This window comes from Neoarius graeffei, chromosome 8 (genome assembly GCF_027579695.1).
Source record: "Neoarius graeffei isolate fNeoGra1 chromosome 8, fNeoGra1.pri, whole genome shotgun sequence".
NCBI classification, from domain to species: domain Eukaryota; kingdom Metazoa; phylum Chordata; class Actinopteri; order Siluriformes; family Ariidae; genus Neoarius; species Neoarius graeffei.
Genome location: NC_083576.1, coordinates 8,163,932 through 8,181,865, shown reverse-complemented (window position 1 = coordinate 8,181,865; position 17,934 = coordinate 8,163,932). Strand labels below are relative to the sequence as shown.

At 41.9% G+C, this 17,934-nt stretch overlaps 1 pseudogene; it reads left to right on the top strand.

The window, feature by feature from the left end:
* Positions 1–5,441: 5,441 nt before the first annotated feature.
* Positions 5,442–8,999, top strand: LOC132890353 (uncharacterized; annotated as a pseudogene).
* The last annotated feature ends 8,935 nt before the right edge of the window (positions 9,000–17,934 follow it).

Sequence of the window (17,934 nt, the reverse complement as noted above, 5' to 3'; positions counted from 1 at the left end):
GCATTAATTGACAGCAGGTGGAATGACTTAGCCACTTACCTTCCCTGACCCCACCCTCCATTCACAGACTGCTGCTTGGCCATGCCCCTGCTGCCACATACCCCCACTGCCCGACTCAGGCCGGGGAGCCGTCTGGCCTGAAGCTGACTCCACCCCCTGATGGAACAGGAACTCCGCCACCACCATCTGCGCCCCTGGCCTGTGGGTCACCTCGAACTTAAATGGCTGGAGAGCGAGATACCAATAGGTGTGCTTACCAGCATACCAATCCTTCATGCTGTGGAGCCACTGGAGGGGCATGTGGTCCGAACAGAGAGTGAAAGGGCACGCCAGCAGGTAGTATCAAAGGGTGAGGACTGCCCACTTGATGGCGAGACACTCCTTCTCAATTGTGCTGTACCTGCTTTCATGCATCAAGAGTTTCTGGCTGATGTACAGCATGGGGTGCTCCTCGCCCTCCACCTCCTGGGACAAAATGGCTCCCAGCCCTCTGTCTGATGCATCATTCTGCAAAATAAATGGGAGAGAGAAGTCAGGGGAGTTTAAAAGTGGCCCCCCATACAGTGCAGCTTTTACCTCAGAGAAGGCCTGTTGGCACTGCTCCATCCACTGGACCAGATCTGGAGCCCCCTTTTTAGTGAAATCGGTTCGTGGGCTGGTGACATTCGAATAATTAGGTGTAAACCTATGACAATAGCCGGCCAGCCCCAAGAACCGTCTCACCTCCTTTCTGGTTTTGGGCCTCAGGCAAACCACAATCGCTGCAGTCTTGTTAATTTGGGGACGCACCTGCCTATGGCTCAAGTGGAACCCCAGATACAATACTTCCACCTGCCCAATCGCACACTTTTCTGGGTTAGTTGTGAGGCCTGCTCACCTCAGCGACTTTAGAATGGCCCTCAGGTGTTCCAGGTGCCGTGGCCAATCATTACCATAAATTATAATGTCGTCTAGATAGGTGGCCGCGTAGGCAGCGTGAGGGCGGAGGACCCTGTCCATAAGCCGCTGGAACGTAGCGGGCGCCCCAAATAACCCAACAGGGAGCATGACAAATTAGTGTAATCCAAATAGTGTAGAAAAGGGCGTTTTTTCTTGGGATAGAGGAGTCAAGGGGATCTGCCAATATGCCTTTGTTAGATCCAGTGTCGAATAAAAGCAAGCAGCACCTAATCGATCAAGCAACTCATCTATGTGAGGCATTGGGTATATGTCAAATTTAGACACCACATTGACCTTTCTATAGTCTTCACAGAATCGGACCGACCCGTCGGTCTTGGGAACCAGGACCACTGAGCTGCTCCAGTCACTGTGGGACTCCTCGATTATGCCCATTTCGAGCATGGCCTTGAGTTCATCCCAAACCACCTTTTTTTTGTGTTTGGGGAATCAGTAAGGGTGGCTACGCACTACCACTCCCAGGGTCGTTTCGATGTGGTGTTCTATGAGGTGGGTACAACCAGGAAGGGGCGAGAACACATCAGAAAATTCCTTCTGCAACTTGGCTACCTCCATGAGTTGGGCTGGTGAGAGGTGGTCTCCCCCAGGGACTGCAGTGGTCCGAGATGTTATCTTTTTTACCTCTGGCCCCAGCTCCACCTTCTCTGGGACTACCGATGCCAACACCACAGGGACCCCCTCATTCCAGCATTTGAAAAGGTTGAGGTGGTAGATTTGCAGTGCCCCACCCCTATCCATTCACTTCACCTCATAGTCAACATCCCCGACTCGCTGTGTGACCTGAAAGGGCCCTTGCTACTTGGCGACTAATTTAGAACTCAACGTGGGCAATAATACGAGCACTTTGTTTCCCGCCGTGAACTCTCTAAGGCGCGTGCCCCTGTCATACAGCCAGCTTTGATGTTCTTGTGCCTACCGCAAATTCTCTTAGGTTTGGTGCGTGAGGGTGTGGAGTTTTGCACGCAGGTCAAGAAAGTACTGGATTTCATTTTTACTCAGTGAAGGTCCCTCCTCCCAATTTTCCCGTAGCACGTCCAGAATGCCACGTGGCTTACGCCCATATAATAATTCAAAGGGAGAAAACCCCGTGGAGGCTTGCGGGACCTCTCGTACTGCGAATTACAGGGGCTTGAGCCACTTATCCCAATTACGCGCATCTTCACTTACGAATTTCCAGATTATGTTTTTGGGTGTTTGGTTAAATCGCTCTACTAAGCCATCCATTTGTGGGTGATAGACACTGGTGTGGATAGACTTAATCCCCAGTAACCCAGACAGCTCGCGCAGTGTGTGTGACATAAACATAGTGCCTTGGTCTGTCAGGATTTCTTTCGGAATCCCGACCCGGGAGATAAAGCAGAAGAGCGCTTCCGCAATACTGCATGCTGAGATATTGCAGAGAGGCACTGCTTCTGGATATTGCATTGCATAGTCCACTAGAACTAAAATAAAGCAATATTCCCATGCCGACCAATCTAATGGCCGGACGAGATCCATCCCAATTCGCTCAAACAGGGTCTTGATTAGAGGAAAAGGGTGCAAAGGTGCTTTTGGAGAGGCCACGTGATTTACTAATTGGCATTCACGGTATGCCGCACACCACCGACAGACATCCCCACTAATCCCTGGCCAATAGAACCAGGCCATTATTCGGGCTAGTGTTTTATCTTGCCTCAAGTGTCCAGCCATGGGATTAAAGTGAGCCGCATGGAATATGAGTACCCTATGGCTCTTTGGGATTCACAACTGGGTTACTTGTTCATTAGTTTGAGTGTCCTGCATCACTCGGTACAATCTATCTTTAATAATAGCAAAATACGGGAAAGCCGGTGCTACGCTTGGCTGAAGAGTTTGACCATCAATTACTCTCACTTGGTCAAACGCATGCTGCAGAGTCTCGTCTCGCGACTGCTCTAACAGGAAATCCCCAAGGGAATCCTCAAGAGAGGGAGGAGGAGCAGGCTGCTCTGACGCAGTGTTGACGTAAACAGCTCTGTGACAGCTTCTCCAGCCAATGCCACACTGGGATCTTCCCATGACCTACTAGTGCAGGACCTACTATGTGTTAAATATTCCATTAGCTTTTTAACCCTGGTCAATCAGTACCCAAAATCAACGAGTGGGTGAGATGAGGACTAACCACTGCCTTTACTCTATGTTTTTGGCCCTGGAAAAGAATATGGACAGACACTAGAGGGTAATGGTGAACATCCACGTGCACACACAACACTTTCACCGCTTGTGCTCCCCCCAATGCCTCACCTTGCACCAGGCGCTGGTGAATTGAGGTCTGATTACAACTGGAATCCACCATAGCATGATATGTATCCTCTTGAATACTCACCGGTATGTGATATGCTCCGGCCCAATCGGGGGCAGTTTCTGGTGCATTGGAGATCCAGATTACAGCACCCACCTCCCTTGTGGAGCTCTGACCCTGGAGATGCTCTGATTCCCCACCACGCCAGCACACCGGCCCAGGATTTTTCTCTGCACTGGTGTTATGGGTGTCACTCACCTGAGGGGGAGACAACACAGACACAGGAGAGGGGAGGATACGGGTATGACGGGCTGGCTGGGGAGGAGCCAGCTGCTGCCTCTGTGGCAGCGGAATGGGGTGGAAAGAGGGACAAGAGATGGGGAGAAAAGAGAGAGAAAGAAGAGAAACGAGGGGAGACAGCTCATCTGCCTGCCATCAGAGCTGCCTCCAGATGGTCCTCCGCCAGCTCGATGGCTCGATCCAGTGACGCTGGGTGATGACAATGGACCCATTCTGCCGTTCCTTCTGGAAGTTGAGAAACAAACTGCTCCAGTGCCACCAGATCGATGATCTCATCGGCGTCGTGGTTTCTGCCCTCAGCCACCACCAGCAGGCGTCCTGGAGTTGCTGGCTGAATGCAAACAGCTGGCCGACCTCCTCCAGTGCCAGCATCCGGAAGCACAGGTGATGTTGCTCTGTGGAGTGGCTGAACCGCTGCAGGATGGCTTTCCTTAGGACAGCATAGACCAGCCAGCTGTCAGCAGGGAGCTGCTGCACTGTGAGCTGTGCCTTGCCAGTCAGGAGCAGGAGGAGGCGCACCACGCACTGCTCCAGCAGCCATCCCCATGCCTTGGCTGCTTGCTCGAAGAGGGTGAGGAATGCTTCTGGATCGTCCTGCGATCCCATCTTCATGAGGGTGGCGGCAGCGGTGGTCGATGCCCCTGCTGATGCGAGCAAGTGCAGGAATGCCTGGCGATCTTTTTGCAGGGCCAGCATCAAGGCTTCGAAGCGTTGCTCCTGCTCCTTTCGGAGGGTGATCAGTGCTTGATACTGGTTCTGCTGGGCGGTAGCGAGGGCAAGGATGAGCTCTTTGAATGGCGGGGACTCCATGGGGTGGTTCCCTTCTGTGCTCCCGGGTTTCAGCACCACTGTAGCACTTCCTGATGTGGGTGGAGCACAGAAGCACTGCAGGCAAGAGTTGAAGTTCTCACATACTTTATTCTCTGTTACTTTGCTGCTTTTCAGCTTCACTCACACATGCGTTTTGGTGGGGGAGAGAGCTCCTTTTCTCTGCTCTCTCTCTCACTCATTTTATGCTCCATCCCTGTAACAACCACACACACATTAAATTGACAGCAGGTGGAATGACTTGGCCACTTACCTTCCCCGACCCCGCCCTCCATTCACAGACTGCTGCTTGGCCACACCTCCGCTGCCATAGTCATCAATGTAGCAGTGTTTGGATAGACCATGAGCAGAGATAATCAGGCCGAGAGAGTGGAACTGGAGGCTCAATTGTTGTAGTTTTGGAAGTGAAATATTCTCCCATTCTTGCCTGATATAAAATTTCAGTTACTCAACAGTTCAGGGTCTCCTTTGTCATATTTTGTTCTTCATAATGCACTAAATGTGTTCAAGGGGAGACAGGTCAGCACTACAGACAGGCCAGTTTAGCATCCAGACTCTTTTACTCTGGATTTTATATATTATAATATGCCATTATATTTGTATTCAAATGTGTATTGGCATCCCTATAAGCAAACATACATGTACATCTCCATGTGCAATGCATGCAGATAGACCTGGAAGGTGTATCTAACAGAGCATGTGCTCATGTGGAACATGACTCTGCATCAACAATTTTGAATGTCCATGGTTTAACAACAATGCCTTGATATCTCAGTTAAAAAAAAAAAGTTCCATTTTGAAATTTAATTTCAATTTCAACATACTGTCTCAACATTTTCTGATTTATGGTTGTAATTTTCTAAATACACACACACACAAACACATTTTCAAAAATTCTCATCCACCTCATTTCCTGCTATTGTTAATGTCAGTTTTGAAATGCTGAATTCAGTCAAACTCACAGGTTTCTTCTGCTGCTCACTTGGTAGTCGAGACCATATGTGGAAAATTCTGTGATGTCAGAGTTTCACATCATAAACCTTTGGCACAAAATGACATGTGATCAGTTTGACCATCTCCCAGTGCAGCAAGAGGAGACATGCTGTACACAGAGCTCACACTGAAGATGATGACATGGGTGTGGATTACAGTGTTGCTTTTTAATAAAATTGGTAAGTGTGGATGGCTTTCTGATCAAATGCAGGTTACTGTAATTAGGACTACTTATGCAAATATTATAACATTGTAAATAAATCATTGTTTAGGCTGTTTTATAAGAGTATTCACTGAACTTCCACTTCATTTGGTTATTATTTCTTGCTAAAAACCCAAAAAAAAAGGATTTATTTGAAATACTTTTTTAACAGCATTTTATTATGACCCCAGTGACAGTCTCCATGTGTTATCAGTAAAATAAACCTCTGGTACATTTATGCATGTTTTATGCCCCTACCAGCAGATTCTGCACAGGAAAATGGCATCAATCAGCCAAACCCAGTGATCACTGCTGATGTTGGTGAAAACGTGACTCTGCATTGCTTTCGCCTGCAAGAAGATCAAAGTGAAACAATTGTTTGGTACAAGCAAAAAGTAGGACATGAGCCTCTTTTAATGGTCACAGTAATTCATGAACCCAGTTATGAAGATGAGTTCAAGTCACCGAGATTCAGCATCGAGAAAGAAAAAACGAGCTGCCATTTGAAAATTGCCAAAGTGGAACCATCGGATGAAGCCATGTATTACTGTGGACTTCTAAAACTTTTAAAAATATTTGGAAAAGGAACATATTTATCAGTGAAAGGTAAGCACTTTAATTTATTTTGAAAGCAAGTAAATGAAACAAACATGTTTTAAGCCAGTTTGATCTTGCCGAATCATTTCCTCTGTTTCATTTGAGATCACAGGGCTCTAAGTAATTAAAAGTTGCTCAAGGTGTTCCCCATTTGTATGACTTTGAATTGTCTAACCTGGAAAAACCATCATATGATTTTAAGCATCCAGTATTGCCGCTTTTCCACTACAAACGTGGCTGAGTCGGACTGAGCCGTGCCGTGCTGAGTCGGGCTGAGTGGGGCTGTTGGAGTTGCATTTCGACTACAACCGCGCTGAACCGTGCTGGCTGGAAGTGGGTGGACACATTGGGTGGAGTTAGCGAAAGTGGGTGGACGTCACGTGATGTCATTAAGCGGCACAAACAGTGACATCAGTGACCTTTTAAGCGGTAGTCTCACGACCTGAATAGTAAACAATAAACATGGAGGACATGGAGTCGTTAGTGTTGCTGGTCTTGGTGCTGTGGCTTGTTGTCACCGACAACGCGGACAGATACTGGCAAGAGCGTATAGATGAGGCGAGGCGCATAAGGCTTCAGAAATTCTCGTAATTCGTAATTCTTCTCCTTCCGGGTTTGCGGTGTTTACAGATCCCAGCGCGCTCGCGGGGCGTGTGTGGGCATGTGAGGACACTCCTCCTCACCAATCAGTGCACAGGGGAGTGTCTGCTCACGCCCCCAGCCTCACTCGGCACGGTTTGGCTCGCTTCAGCCCCACTCCAAAACAGTGCGAGTTTTAGGGGCTAAGCAGGGCTGAAACGAGCTGAGTCGTGCTGGGTTTTGGTAGTCGAAACGCAAGCCGTGTCGGGCTGAAGTGAGCTGAAGCGAGCTGAAGTGAGCTGAAAAAGGGTAGTGGAAAGGGGCCATATGTGTACCAAAGAACTCTATATTTAATTAATTGCACAGTAAAAATATATATATATACACCGGTATATACAGGAACAGTCAAAAGTTTGGATACACTTTCAAATTCAATGTTTTTTCTTTACTTTTATTAATTAGTATCAGTACATGTCTGAAAGTAATGATGGGTGTCATTTCTCTTTCCTTATTGAGCAGTTCTTGATATCATACAGTATGGATGGCTACAGTTGTGGAGTGGAATAGGGCTATTTTATTATTTGTATTTTTATTATTTACAATTTGCTGTTTGATCTCGAATGCATTAAGAAAGCAAAAAAACTCATCCACTAATTATGTTTTGATGAGGCACATCTGTTAATTGAAAAGCATTCCAGGTGACTACCTCATGAAGCTGGTTAAGATAATACCAATAGTGTGCAAAGTGTCATCAAGGTCAATGCTGGATACTTTGAAGAATCTAAAATATCAAACACATTTTAACACATTTTTTGTTTCCGACATAGTTCCATATATGTTCCGGATGTTATTTCATAGTTTTGATGCCTTCAGTGTTGTTGTACAATGTAGAAAATACAAAATACTGAACACAAAAACCTGTGAATGAGTAGAATAGGGGTGTACAAACTTTTGACTAGTACTGTATTTGCATTATAAACATTTTGCATCAGATCTCGACAGTGCCATGAGAAACCAGAGGATGTAAACTCCTCTGTCCTGAAGACTTTACTCTAAAGATTGTGCATTTGAACAAATTTCTTAATCCTGTATAATCCAGTGATTTGCAGCTGCACTACTGTCAGAGCTGCTGTTATAGAAAATTAATCAAAGCATTCTGACTGATCAACTGTGGTATAAAATGCTATAACTGAGAACAGGTGCTTTCTGGACTGCACAGTATATTATACTCAGATCTCACCCCGTCTCTATCACACTGAACAGATGATGGAGATGTAAAAGTGTCAGTGATCCAGAGCGGCGTGTTGGACTCGGTTCCTGCAGGAGCGTCAGTGACTCTGCAGTGCTCGGTTCTCTCTGAGAGCAGAGCAGCAGAACACCAAGTGCTCTGATTCAGAGCTGCTTCACCACAATCCCAACCTCAAATCATTTACACTCATCACAACAGCAGCCGTCAGTGTGAGAGCGGCTCTTCTACACCTGTGTGTACGACTTCTCCAAGAACATCCTCAGCATCAATGATATTGGAACTTACTACTGCGCTGTGGCCGTGTGTGGGAAGATCATTTTTGGGAACGGGACTCGAGTACAGTTGGGTAAGAACATGCTTCAGAAAATTACTGGGTTTTATTTTGTAATTGTTGTCTTTAATTGCTAAAGTTACTGACTGTAAATATTTATAATATCACTGTGATTACAGGCAGGTAAAGTGATTATTACATCATTATTATTTTTGTGCTACAGTCGAGTCTGTGGATCCTGTAGTGATCTGCCTCGCTGTAGCTTTGGGAGTGTGTGCGGTTGTGAACTTGGTTCAAGCTCTTTTACTCTGTAAATGGAGAAACCGTGAACAACTCATCAGTAAGTGTTCTATAGCACAACAATACCTTTTTAAATACATTTAAATTGGGTTTTCTAGAACTACAGTAATATCAGATCAGGTCAGATCTCTGCATATGATGAGACTGGCCCTCTAAATACTAAAATTAATGTTCAATGATATTATTTATTTATTTATTTACCAGAGAGACAAAGCACTGAGAGGCGAACAGAAAGAACAAGCATTCAGGTACAAAAAAAAAGACTCAGAATTTCCCTTATTAGTAGTTTTACTTTTAAAGGTTAATTCTAATTTCATTTTCATTCACACAGGACCGTGACGCCGTGGAGCTGAATTACGCTGCATTACAGTTTAATGAAAAGAAAACCACAAAAAAGAGAGAGAAAAAACAACGATCGGAAGACACTGTGTACTCTGAAGCCAGACCTCTGACCCTCACTTAGATCGCACGTCTTCAATAATTAACTTAATTTCCTCAAATTTTACTTGTTTTGAGTCTGTTCAGGAATAAAGTTTATACTAGTGGCTGCTTATTTCATTTTAATCTCAAAGACTGACAGCAAATAAATTGTGATCAGATATTAATGGCACCTACAGTTTCTATATTTATCAATCAGGAAAAGCCTGATAAAAATGATCATTGAGCTGATTAATAGAAAACACTGTTCTTGAGAAAGTGCGTGAGTTTTGTTTCCATGATTTCACAAGAATCTGAAGAACATTTATTAGAAATGAATGCTGAATGAGGGGACAGTTCACTCAAATAAAAAAAAAAATACTAATGATAAAATTTAAAGTATCTGATCTTTCTTCAACCTTGTATGAATGTTTAGTTCATCCAGATTTAGTGACAATTCATTGCACACAGATATGTAACAGTGCAGATATGTTTTCTGTGACATTTTCTTCCAACAAGGTTTTTGTTTGTTTGTTTGTTTGTTTTCTGTTGTGTGACAAAAATAGAAACAAATGTAAAAAGGAAATACAACTTGTGACTTGAATCAGCCAATCAGACAACGTCTCCATTACAAAACATCTGGTGCTTTCATCCCTTGACCACATTTTAGCAGCTCAACCTGAATGTTATTTCACCTCTGAAGACACCACTGTGGATTATTGTCTGATCTCTGAATACAATGTGCAAGTTTTAAAGTGTTTTTTTAATAGTAACAAATAAAGGCTACAAGTTTAACAGATGTAACAACACCAAATCAGAAAAACCTAGAACGGTATCTCCATCCATCCATCCATTATCCATAACTGCTTATCTTGTGCAGGGTCACAGGTATGCTGGAGCCTATCCCAACTTACAATGGGTGAGAGGTGGGGTACACCCTGGACAAGTCACCAGATCATCACAGGGATGACACATAGACACAAACAACTATTCACACTCACATTCACACCTACTGTCAATTTAGAGCCACCAATTAGCCTAACCTGCATGTCTTTGGGGGAAACCGGAGCACCCATAGGAAACCCATGCAGACACGGGGAGAACATGCAAACTCCACACTGAAAGGCCCTCGTCGGCCACTGGGCTCAAACCCAGAACCTTCTTGCTGTGAGGCAACAGTTCTAACCACTACACCACCATGCTGCCAGAACAGTATGCTGAAATTGAAATTAAAGCTCAAAACAATGATTTGTAAATAATATTTGACCTGTATTTGTCACACATCATGCTTGCGACCAGAGTTTATGGCAGTCTCCAAACATGGGTGCCATGGACCACAACTCCCAAATGCCACATCGTCCTCCCTCTCCGGACTTCTAATTACCACCCTACCTGCTCCTCATCTCCAGCCCAAATACCCAACAGTACTTAAGTTCTCCCTCTCCACACATTCAGTATAAAGTATCGCTCAGTGTGTAACTACCTGGCTCTACTTCCCTGGTACTTCTCGAGCTTCTCGTGCAAGGTTGTCCCGATCCGATATTAGGATCGGATCGGCCGCCGATATCAGCAAAAAATGCGCATCGGGATCGGATCGGCAGGCGCGGAAAAATTCCGATCCAGACTCCCGATCCATTTTTTTTAAAAAAAGTCCGCTCCGGGTTTTCCAGCGCACCGATTTAGATAATCCATTCCAGTTTTTTGCTCTGGTTTCCCCAAAATCCGGTCCGCATTTTCCAGCACACCTTCAGCACCAGCATTAGCGCCTTACAATTTACCTCAGTGGCATCTTCTACATTATCACGGCGATGTAAATTTAGCAGTAGTTTCACGGTAAAGATGTCAGCTGTGTGGGATCATTTTACCCTAAAGGACGACAAAGACGAAGAGGTGGAGTGCAACATATGCCACAATAAAGTCAGGCGTGGTGGTAAAGCTGTAAGAAGTTTTAATACAACCAACTTAATAAAGCATTTAGCAAAATACCACCATAAAGAACACGAAGAGTATCTTAAAAAAACTGCAGACAAAAAGAAAGGTCCTACACAACTAACACTAGCAGATTGGGGAGTAGAAGGCATTTTTGTTTTTAAATAGTTTACAGTATTATTTGCACTGATTTTTAAAGCCTTGGTTTACACTTGTTCAAGAGAAGAGTACTGATGCTGAGTTAATAGACTATATTATAGATACAGATAAGGTTGTTTATGTGCTTTGCTTTTTTGATACAGTTTACAGTCTTATTTGCACTTTTTACTGACCACTGATGCCATTTCTGTTTTTTTATTTATAATGCTGTCTATTTTGTGTTTATCCCTGAATAAACAGGCCAGTTTCTTGTTATCAACCATTGTGTATTATTCAAACTCACCTAATTCAGCTGGCTAGCTGTTCTCAAGAGTACTAAAACCCTTTTCAACATGAGTCTGACAACTAGGTAAGGAAGGTAAATAACTTTGAACTTTAATACATGCTCGGATAGGCCGGTATCGTATCGGCCAGTATCGGTATCGGATCGGAAGTGAAAAAAAATATCGGTATCGGATCGGAAGTGCAAAAACCTGGATCGGGACATCTCTATTCTCGTGCTCCTTCTCCCAAATATTACTATAAGCTGGGATTGCCACATCTATCTCAACTACACTCTTCTGCTCCTTGTCACCACTATGACACCACTTGTCACCACTATGTCTGGTTGGTTAGCCAGCACTTTATTATCAGTCTGGAACTTGAAATCCCACAGAAGCTTAGCTTTGTTGTTCTCAACCACCTTTGGTATGTCCCACTGAGGACTTGGGGACTTCTAGTCTGTACTCAACATAGATGTTCCTCTGCACTATCCCAGTCACTTGGTTATGCCTCTCAGTGTACGCTGTCTCAGCTTGCATCTTAGACCCTGCCTCAGTGGACCTACAGTAGTGCTTAGGTCCAGAAACTAGTGCCTCTTCTTGTGCTGCCATAATCAGGGCCTTTGTGCTGTCCTTCAAGCTAGATGTCTCTAACCACTTGCTCTATCTGCTGATGACACATTCCATGGTGGGATGTTCATTCTCATCACCTTCTGTCTTTGGCTGCCTGAGGCACTCTCTTACTAGTTAATCCCGGGTGGGTCATCTTTCTGATGTATTCATGGATGCTTTTTGTTTCATCCTGGATTGTGGTTCTGACACTCATTAATCCTCGAGCTCCCTGTTTGCATGACTCATAGAATGACACCTTTCTGTTTTAGCCAGCATTAACTTTTTCAGTAGTTTGTGCTACAGTAACTCTTCTGTGGGACTGGACCATATAGGCTAGCCTTTGTGCCCCATGTGAATCAGTGAGCCTTCGACACCCATGACCCCGTCGTTTGTTTACCAGTTGTCCTTCTTTGGACCACTTTTGGTAGGCACTTACCACTGCATACCAGGAACACCCCACAAGATGTGCCATTTTGGAGATGCTCAGACCCAGTCATCTAGCCATCACAATTTGGCCCTTGTCAACATCACTCAGATCCTTACGCTTGCCCATTTTTCCTGCTTCCAACACATGAACTGTTCTCTTGCTGCCTAATATAGCCCACCCCCTCGACTGGTGCCATTGTAATGATATAATCAATGTTATTCACTTCACTTGTCAGTGGTTTTCATGTTATGGCTGATTGGTGGACACCATATATGTATATTTTCTCTTGACAGTGAGACCTCAATAAGATTCTGTGGTAGAGAAACCAGCCAATATGGTAAATAATCATGAAATTGTACCTTCATGTTCTTATTATTTAAGCAAACTATTGTAACCCCAATTCCAAAAAAGTTGAGGCACTGGGTAAAACATGAGTAAAAACAGAATGTGAGGATTTGAAAATTATGGAAACTCTGTCTTTAATTTAAAATAGAATGAAGACAAATTATCAAATGTTGAAACTGAGAAAAAATATTGGTTTTTTTTGAAAAATATATGTTCATTTTCAATTTGATGTCAGAAACATGTTTCAGAAAAGTTGGGATGGGGCAACAAAAGACTGAAAAAGTTGTCATGTAAAAAAAAAAAATAAATAATAATAATAATTTGGTTAATTGGCAACAGGTCAGTAACATGATTGGGTATAAAAAGAGCATCCCAGAGAGGTGGAGTCTCTCAGAAGTAAAGATGGGGAGGGGTTCACTGCTCTCTGAAAGACTGCATGGGCAAACAGTGCAACAATTTAAAAATAACATAACGTCCTCAATGTAAAACTGCAAAGAATTTGGGGATCATATCATCTGTGGTCCGTAATATCATGAAAAAATTCAGAGAATCTGGAGAAATCTCTGTATATAAGAGACAAGGCTGAAAACTGACATTGGATGCCTGTGATCTTCAGGCCCTCAGGTGACACTGCATTAAAAGCAGACACATGTCTGTAGTGGAAATCACTGTATGGGCTCAGGAACACTTCAGAAAACCATCATCTGTGAAAACAGTTAATTACTGCATTCATAAATGCAAGTTAAAACCAGATATAAACTATATTCAGAAACACCGCCCCCTTCTCTGGGCCTGAGCTCTTTTACAATGGACTGAGGCAAAGTGGAAAATTGTCCTGAGGTCTGACGAATCAAAAGTAGAAATTCTTTTTAGAAATCATGGACACCATGTCCTCCAGGCTAAAGAGGAAAGGGACCATTTGGCTTGTTATCAGCGTACAGTTCAAAAGCTAGCATCTGTGATGGTATGAGGGGGCATTAGTGCACATGACATGGGTAGCTTGTACATCTGGGAAGGCATAATTAATGCTGAATGATATATACACGTTTCAGAACAATATGCTGCCATTTAAGCAAAATCATTTTTCAGGGAAGGCCTTCTTTCTTTCAGCAAGACCATGCCAAACCACTTTCTGCACATATTAAAACTGCTTGGCTCTGTCGTTAAAGAGTCCGGGTGCTAAACTGGACTGCCTGCAGTCCAGACCTGTCTCTCATTTAAAATATTTGGTGCATTATGAAGCGCAAAATACGACAAATTTAATAGAGTTGATTTAACTACAAGGTTCTAGTTGTTTCAAAATATTTTAACAAGTTGCCAAAGTTGATTAAACCTTTAATCACTTGTTGTTTCAATGTTATACTGCGAGTTAAAATAAATAATTATTTTGCATCATCAACACAAGAAAACTTCCATTACCTAGTTGCACAAACACACATTTCTGCATTATTGTAACTCAGACTTTCAAGTTGAAATTACTTTACCAAATTTATACAGCTTTCCATTTCAAGTTCAGGGGATACAAATTCCAGATTTGTTTGAATTTACATGTTATATGTTACAAGTTATCCTGACTAATAATTGCAAGTTTCCATGTTCTCTCAAAAATCACACCAAATTCTTGAATGTTGAAAATATCACATTTATTTAACAGTACAAATGACCTTAAATGTGACAAAATATGGGAATTATTGAGCTTCATAAAACCACATTTAGCTGTGTGTAATATGTGTGAAGTTTCCTTCAACACAATTTCGAACACAATTCTAAAGCAACGTTAGTTGCTTAGTAGTACGTAAATGCAGAACAGTAGTACTTCAGATCAGAACAGTTATGTTTTGTTTTTTAATTTGTCACAACATACTTGTTTTGTGCAAACCAAACTGAAAACATGGGCACTTTTTGTGTGAAGAACCATGCAGGAGTCCTGAACAGCGTGCTCCTGGAATGGGCTTGAGATGTGCATACATAGGTTTAAAGGTGCCAACTAAGTAGTTTATTTCTGAGCCCATGGACGCTTGCTGAGCACTGATCCAGTTTTATCTTCGTAATAACCCTCTCAATGAACAAGAGTATTTCATCTCATGGGGGTACTCAAGGTTCAGGCAGTAGATTGTGCCCATTAACACGGCAAAGGCGGTGTATATAGCATTTGGTCTTCTCAGTTCCCAAATGTTTACAGAGTGTTGTTAAAAGTTGAGGTGATGTATCACAGTGGTAAACATGCCTCTGTCCCAAGTTTTTTTTTGTTTGTTTGTTTCAGTCTGTCGACCTTCTGCTCACGGGATATATTTTCTCGCCATTCTGTGTAAACTCGAGAGAATATTTTGTGTGGAAACCCCAGATCAGCAGTTTCTGAAATACTCAAACCAGCCCATCTGATAGCAACAACCATGCCACGGCTGGAAGGTGGGAGTGTATATATACGCTCACACTCAAAGGTTTTTGAGCAAATTATATGAACAACTTCAACATTCAAGAAATTCAAGCCATGAACTTTGAGAATTAGAATGTAAAAGTGAACTGAGAAATGTTTGCAAGTTTTTATTGCACTCTCACTGATAGTTTCACTGTATGTAAATGTGTCACCAAAGTAGTGCATTCTCTTGATGAACTCATTTAGAGTCTCATTACAATGTACAAAAATACAACAACATTGAAATGTGATTCAAAACCTGCTTAATTTTCTTTTCATTATTTAACTGTTCATAGTGATTACATTTTAAATGAAATAATAAAATAAACACTTGCTCAAAAACAGCTTTATTTCCCTAATATCTTGTAAAACCCTCTTTTATTGTCATAAAACAGGCCACTGGACACGGGACAACATTTTAATAATCCAGTAGAGTCAAATAAATTGCATGTACAAATAACAGCAAAAACAATAAAAAAAATAATTTAAGAGACTAGTTCAACTCGGGTGCAATGGTAGTGGCATTACATATATAAATTAATATGTGTACAGAAGTAAAATATGCAATCATGAATGTTACATAAGAACAATTTTATTTCACATCAGAGTACACACAATTCTCCGATAAAACAATTTTCCTTTTCTCAGCTTTGGCTTTCCTCAGGGGAAATTGTAAAGCTGCATAATTCACTGTTTCAGTCTCAAATTCCTGAATTTAAAATAAAATGGAATAAAATTCAAAATTAAATTAATTAAATGAACATTTGTACAAAGCTAAGCAGACTGACTATATAAATGACCATTATACTGTAAGTAACCATATATGAAAGTAACATATTAATAAATAATATTCATAAGAAGTGAAGAGTGATCAGTCAGAAGACTCGTACATGACTGAAGTAAACACTGGCTGTTCACTTACAAAAAACAGAATTACTCATACAGCATTTAATCATGAAAAAAAAACATACCATATTTTCTTGTACACGTACCTGCCTCATTCCTGAAGAATCTTCTCGAGAAGTGTTCACTATTAATACAGAAATATACCAACTTAGTTATTTTAACAAAACATAGCTGAAGTAATTTTAATTGATCACAAAACCACCACTTACTTTTATCCCATTTTCTTCTCCTCAGTATGAAATAAATGAGACAGAAAATCAGAAGTGCACACAAACCCAAAGCCGTTCCCAAACCGAGCACTGAGGAGTGGAGAGATCTGGTCACTTCTGAGAATGTTATTTCACTATATTATGCATTAAGGATGATTAATTAATAGTGAATTATCAGGCATCTGACCTGTTTTCTCTTGTGTGTTCATGTTAGTGCTGTTTCCATGCAGTGTTGGTTCACAGCCCACTGAATTATCACCCAGAGCTGGTTTAGATGTTTCTGATTCAATAGTAACATGTTCACCTGGAAACATTTATCATCATTCACTGACTAAAAGTCTGTAACTCAGTGTAGTTGAAGAAAACACAGTGAACATTTCACTACTTCAGGATTATTTGTCTTCCAGGTTGAACATGTTAATGATAATAAGGAAAAATATCATGACATTAAACCAGGAGTTTAAGAAAGTTTCGTGGAAATCCTACCGATAATTTTTAAATACATTCCATCTGCAAACACAAGGTGAGGTGTCATCAGTGCACAGTAGTACATGGCTTCATCAGACTGAATGGTGTTTAAAATGGTCATGTTGAAGCAGTTTGAAGATCTTTCTATTTGGAAACGTGACTTTTGGAATCCATTGTAAAATGTTTCTCCAGAAGTTCTAAAGAACTTCATGATAATTTGAGGTTTTTTTCTTGTTGGCTGCTTAAACCAGGCCATCATCGCAAAATCCTCTTCAGAAACACAACACTGTAGAGTTGCCGACTCTCCAGTATCCACACTGAGCTCTTTATCAGGCTGATAAACTCCTGACTCTGTGAGGGATTGTGCAGCAACCCAGCGTCTACCAGGTTGGACTGGATCTAGAGAAAAAAGAACAAGCACAGCACACAATAAGTTACAGTATTTCAGATATTATTAAATACATCAGGGTATTAAACACGACCTTAAACAAATAAAAATGTAAAGTTCCTTCGACATTCAGCTCATACAAAATTGCTTGAGTATAATCGGTGCCAATAATTTTTTAATTTTTCCGGTAATTCCAAAAAATAGCAATCAAAATGAAAATAAAAGATGATGCATATTACTTACACATGGTGCTCAAGATCAGAATTAAGTTCCAGAAACCAGCCATTTTTTAATTATGAATTCGACAGTGTTTGTGTCTCATTTATGAACAGAATGTGAATGTGCTCGAAGCATCATTTGAATTTATCCTGATACTAAAGACACTCTGCACTAAGGACGTCCCAGAGTATGACACGTGATTGGTTGTAAAAATATATATATATATATATATATATGATAAACAAGCACGTGGTAACGTGGTATTCTGATGTAGTTACATCTGCCCCATATTGTATTTTCCATATCTGTGTTTTGGTTTGACACCAAACAATGGTGTTCTGACTGAAAGGAAAAATGTGGTTTATTTTTACACTCACGTGCGCCTACACTAACACCTCATTGTTGCTATTTTAATTGCTGTCTTGATTCAACTTGTTTGTACAAAATCTTCACTACAGATTAATGATGATCTGGGACAAACACAGCGTCAATACATTTCAATTTTGGTATTTTATCAGATTATTATTATTATTATTATTATTATAGGTGTCACCTCACGGCAAGAAGGTTCTGGGTTTGACCCCAATGGCTGATGGGGGCCTTTCTGTGTGGAGTTTGCATGTTCTCCCCGTGTCTGTGTGGG